The sequence below is a fragment of the Setaria viridis genome, chromosome 3 (genome assembly GCF_005286985.2).
Source record: "Setaria viridis chromosome 3, Setaria_viridis_v4.0, whole genome shotgun sequence".
Lineage (NCBI taxonomy): Eukaryota > Viridiplantae > Streptophyta > Magnoliopsida > Poales > Poaceae > Setaria > Setaria viridis.
This window is the reverse complement of record NC_048265.2, coordinates 43187518-43193531: the sequence shown is the minus strand read 5'-3', so window position 1 is coordinate 43193531 and position 6014 is coordinate 43187518.

Genomic DNA, 6014 nt, shown 5'->3' with positions numbered 1-6014 from the left:
GGAATGCATCCATCATGCATGCACAAGCTGATTGGAGAAGAACGGCGTCCTCTCGTCCAGTAGAGAAGAGACCTTCCATCCAGCGTTTTTGTTCCGATCGTATTTCACCCGAAACTAAAGGGCTTTTAGTCCTAGGTCAAACGGCCACCACCACGGCCACTGATGATGGGAGCTTTAGTCCCAGTTGGTAATATCAACCGGGACTAAAGAGCCCCCTTTAGTCCCGGTTGGAATCTGGTGGGGCTTTAATCCCGGTTGAAAATTCCAACCGGGACTTACTAACCGGGACTAAAGTACCAACTGGGACTAAATCTTTAGTTCCGGTTGGTGGCTCCAACCGAGACTAAAAGTCCTTTTAGTCCCAGTTGGATTCTCCAATGGGGAGTAAATATTTTCATGCGCCCCCGCTCTCTCTCTCCACCTTATCTTCTCTCCTCCTCTAGCTTTCTCCCTTATCTCGCGCAGGTAGCTCTCTTTCTCTTCTTCCTTATCTTTTCTCCTCCTCCTCTCCCTTTCTTCCAGGTGGAGCGGTGGGGGCACGAGCAACATGGGTGGGTGGGCGGGCTAGCGCGGCCTGGCCTCCGGTGGCGACTGTGCCGCCGCTGCGCATCGTCGTCTACTGCCCCTCAGAAACCAGAGCTTCGACGTTCGCTTGCTGGCTCGTCGTGGCAGCTAAGCAAATGGCAGGAATGGGCTGGGAGGAGGAGCTGCCACTTGTAGAGAACTCATCTTCCATTCAACGTTTTTTTATCCCAGTTGTCTTTGGACCTGGGACTAAAAGGCCTTTAGTCCTGGGTCAAAAATAAACCACCGACGGCCACCTCCGACGGGCTCTTTAGTCCGGTTGTAATGGAGGGAATCTGGTGGGGCGTTTAGTCCTAGTTGAAAACACCAACTGGGACTAAAGGTCCCCACTTTAGTTCCGGTTGGAATTACCAACCTGGACTAAATGTTTAGTCCCGGTTAGTGGCTCCAACTGGGACTAAAGGCCCCTTTTAGTCCCGGTTGTATCCTCCAAGCAGGACTAAATATTTTCACGCCCTCCTTTCTCTCCACCTTATCTTGTCTCCTCCTGTCCCTTTCTCCCTTATCTCACGCAAGCAGCGCTCTTTCTCTTCTTCCTTATCTTCTCTCCTCCTCCTCTCCCTTTCTTTCGGGCAGAGCGACGGGGGCACGAGCGGCGTGGGCGGGCTGGTGTGCCGGCATGGCCCGACCTCCGGCAGGTGGCCAGCACGGGCGCGCGGGCGATGCGGGCGGGCAGCTGGCGCGGGCAGGAGCAGGCAGGACGGCGGGGGTGGCCCATTTTTTTTTTATTTTTCTGGAACCTTTTTAGTCCCGATTGGTAGTACCAACCAGGACTAAAGTAGGTCTTTAGTACCTGGTGAAATACCATGAACTAAAGAGGGGGCCTTTAGTGTCGAAAAATTAGTTTCGGTTGGATTTTCGAGACCTATGCGTCTCTGCAACTAACACTAATGCTCACTTTTCCACCAATATCCATGTCCACTGCAAGGTTTAATATGGCCACTTGGCTAAGCACTATGATGACAGCGGTGTTAAAATATCCTTTGTACAGTACTTCGTGTCCTTGCTCGATGCATGCGTTTCTGTTCATCGAATAATGGAAATCCAGCTGCGCATCCAGAGATAACTCCATCGATGCAGTATACCTAGCATTGGTCAAGGTCGTCAGGCTGAATATGGTGTCCACTTTCTCACTGTGCACCTCTTGGTCTCTCTATCAACTTACATTTAATTTGCTAAATAAATAGGGGAAAATAGTACGTAGTACAAAACACTGTACCCAGCTAGTAGCTACTCGATCAATGTATCCATCATCTTGTTAATTATTCCTCGTTGCCATCAGAGCTCTTCGATCCATTTCGCCTGCATGCTTTGTCTTGCAAAATGTTGCCGGCGATTGTGCCGCCGCCGCGCATCGTCTACTGCCCCTCAGAAACCAGGAGACTATTTGCTTCAGCTTATTCAGCTAGCTTATCAGCCACCAAATAGTGTTTTCCTCTCACAACAAATCAGCCGTTTTAGCTTTTCAGCCCGCTTATAAGCTGAAGCGAACAGGCCCGGCTTTGACCTTCGCTTGCTGGCTCGTCGTGGCAGCTGAGCAAACGGCAGGAATCGGCCGGGAGGGGGAGATACTGAGCTCATCTTCCATCCAACTTTTTTGTCCCAGTTATTTTTAGATGAGGGACTAAAGGCCTTTAGTCCCAGGTTAAAAATAAACCACCGACAACATCCTTTAGTCCCGGTTTTAATGGAGGAAATCTGGTGGGGCGTTTAGTTTTGGTTGAAAACACCAGTTCCCTTTAGTCCCAGTTGGAATTACCAACCATAACTAAAAGGTCCATTTTATTCCGATCCAACCGGGACTAAATATTTTCACGTGGCCCCCTCTTTCTCTCCACCTTATATTCTCTCCTACTCTCCCTTTCTCCCTTATCTCTCGCAGGCAGTGCTCTTTCTCTTCTCCTTATCTTCTCTTCTCCTCCTCTCCCTTTCTTTCAGGCGGAGTGACGAGGGGCACGAGCTGCGCGTGTGGGGGCGGCCGACGTGGGTGAGCTGGCGTGGGTGGGAGCACGCAGGACGGGGAGGGTGGCCCATTTTTTGTTTATTTTTTTAAGCTTTTTAAGTCCCGGTCGGTAGTACCACCACTGAAGGAGGTCTTTAGTCTCAGGTGAAATACGTAGAACTAAAGAGGAAGACCTTTAGTCTCGAAAAATTAATCCCGATTGGATTTTCGAGACCTATGCGCGTCTCGTCAATCAGGACTCCACTGCAAGGTTTAATAAGGCCACATGGCTAAGCACTGTGATGATAGCGGCGTTAAAATATGATATGGCCACATGGCTAAGCACTGTGATGATAGCGGCGTTAAAATATGATATGGCCACATGGCTAAGCACTGTGATGATAGCGGCGTTAAAATATAATATGGCCACATGGCTAACCACTGTGATGACAGCGGCGTTAAAATATGATATGGCCACATGGCTAACCACTGTGATGTGTGATGACAGCGGCGTTAAAATATCCTTTGTATAGTACTTCGTGTCCTTGCTCGATGCATGCATTTCTGTTCATCGAATAATAATGGAAATCCAGCTGTGCATCCAGAGATAAATCCTGTGTTAAAGTTTAGTACGTGTCACATCGAATATTTGGAGGCTAATTAGGAGGATTACATATGAGTTAATTATAAAACTAATTACACAGATGAAGGCTAAATGACGAGATGAATCTATTAAGTCTAATTAATCCATCATTAGCAAATGGTTACTATAGCAACATATTGTCAATTATGAACTAATTAGGCTTAATAGATTCATCTCGCCGTTTAGCCTCCATCTGTGCAATGGGTTTTGTAAATAGTCTATATTTAATACTCCTAATTAATATTAAAATATTTGATCTGACAGGAACTAAAGTTTAGGCCAGGATCTAAACACCCTTGAGTATACCTAGCATTGGTCAAGGTCGTCAGGCTGAATATGGTGTCCGCTTTCTCACTGTGCACCTCTTGGTCTCTCTATCAACTTACATTTAATTTGCTAAATTAACAGGGGAAAATAGTACGTAGTACAAAACACTGTACCCAGTAGCTACTCGATCACTGTATCCATCATCTTGTTAATTATTCGTCGTTGCCATCAGAGCTCTTCGATCCATTTCGGCCGCCGCCGCCCATCGTCTACTGCCCCTCAGAAACCAGAGCTTCGACCTTCGCTTGCTGGCTCGTTGTGGCAGCTGAGCAAACGGCAGGAATCAGCCGGGAGGAGCTGGTATCCAACATATTTTTGCCCGTTTGTCTTTAGATCCGGATCTAAAAGACCTTTAATCTCGGGTTAAAAATAAATCACTGATGGCTACCTTCGATGGGCTCTTTAATCCCGGTAATATCAACCGAGACTAAAGAGCAACATCCTTTAGTCCCGATTGTAATGGAGGAAATTTGGTGGGACGTTTAGTCCTAGTTAAAAACACCAACTGGGACTGAATGCTCCTCCGTTAGTCCCGGTTGGAATTACCAAATGTGTCAGGGGGAAATATTAACGGCCTCCTAATGCCGCTTAAAGCAACGGTCATGAAGGCCCAGGCCAATCTAAGGCAGCGAAATCACCGTCAGCCCAACAGGAAAAGAAGAGGCCAAGCTCCGCCTCGCTCGACCAGGAGTCCCGGGGTCGGACGCTCCCGACCCCTTGCGGGCCATGCTCCGCCTCGCCCGACCGGAGACCCGGGGTCGGACGCTCCCGACCCCTTGAAGACTGCACTCCGCCTCGCCCGACCTCGTGTTTCGGGGTCGGGCATCCCCGACCCCCCGGAAGATCGAGCTCCACCTTGCCCGACCGCAGATCTAGGGTCGGGCTGACCCAGGCCCGTCCGACAAGTATCCGCCTCGGTGCCGATCTCGTGGGCCCTCCTATCAACCTCGCCATAAATGCGCCGCAGGCATGTCAGGGAGAAGGATGATCGCGCTCCTCATGCAACCTACTGCAAGTACCCATGCGCGGCCGCACTGTACAAGCTACAGTACCTGCGGTCTCCTTCCATTCGCTGCAAGGCACTCATGGCCTGCGCCGCCCGGAGCAAAGGGAAGACCCGCCTGTCCTCGGGTCCCGCGCGCCTGGTAGCGGGGATGTGACGCCCGCCCTCCGCGAGCCATCAGCAGGACGGCGGCATCCGCCGTCCCTTCCAACGGACACCAGAGTCACGACGAAACTCCCTCATCATGACCCGACGGCTACAGCCACCGAGGAGGCCGTCTGCAGGGCGCAACGACAGTTGGCGCGCCGCCACCCTCCTCCTCCAGCATACGCGCTGGCAGACGTCAAAGGCCAGTGAGGACGCCAGGAACCTAGGAACTTGGTTCCTCCCCTCGTGTTGTATTTTTACCCTGCTATGTTTAACTCTTTACGGCTTTGACCACCCATCTCACCTATAGCCCCAGCGGTCTCCTTACGATATAAAAGGAGTATCGGGGGCCAGAGACGGGGGGCGGAGACTTTTTTCCTCAAGCCAACAGCACTCTCTCTCATTCCCTTAGAGCACAAGCACCCAAGAGACCTGGGATCAGTTCCCTCTCTCGCCGATCTGTAACCCCTACTACAGAACCCCGCGTGGGCAATACGAGCAGCCTCGATACTGGACGTAGGGCTTCCTTTGCCCGAACCAGTCTAACCCCGTGTCTCCCACGCCACCATCTGAAGCCTTACGCGCATAAAAGAAATTTACTAGTCTGAGTCTTGATCCGTAAATCTTGACAACGACAGTTGGCGCGCCAGGTAGGGGACCTTTGCGCGTACATCTCCGGCTTCAGATGGCCAATCACGATATCAGCTTCGCTCCGGGCTCCCTGATCCGCTTCGGGAGTCTGGACTTCCTCGCCACCGGGGAAGGGATCGAGCTGATCCCTATCCTCATCTTGCCCGCTCGTCCCGCCATCCTTGGCCCCGCCGCTGGGACAGCGGCGAGCGGCCGGGTGCACGCCGGAGGGTCCTTCCCAGGTGGTCGGCTCTTCGGGCTACGCAATGCCGTGGAGACTTACGGTCACCTCCTGACACGGTCCATGATCGTGTCGCCCGCAAGCAACGAGCTCGCAGGCGTGGCGAGGATGATCTCCGACGCCGGCTCTAGCAACGGGAGCCCCCACCCCTCGCGTGAGTGCTTCATGGCCGACGTGCACTCCGAGGGGTCGAACGATAACGGCGCCGAGGGGAGACAAAGGACTCCCCCCCCCCGCGCGCCGCGGCTATGACCGGAGCCTTACCAAGGGCCCCGGAGCGCTCTCAGCAGCCAGAGGCGCGCATAGCCTCCCGCCAAGAGGTCGAGCGTCCCCGCCACGAGGACGGAGCACGACAGCGGGCGCACGACATCCAGCAGCTCTTCGCCCGCGCCAGCCAAAACGTCGCGGCTGCGGCGGCCTTGCTCCGGCAACTCCCCGAGCCGGCGACGCCCGAGGAGCGACGGGCACGCCAAGAGATGCGCGGCTTGCTCGAATG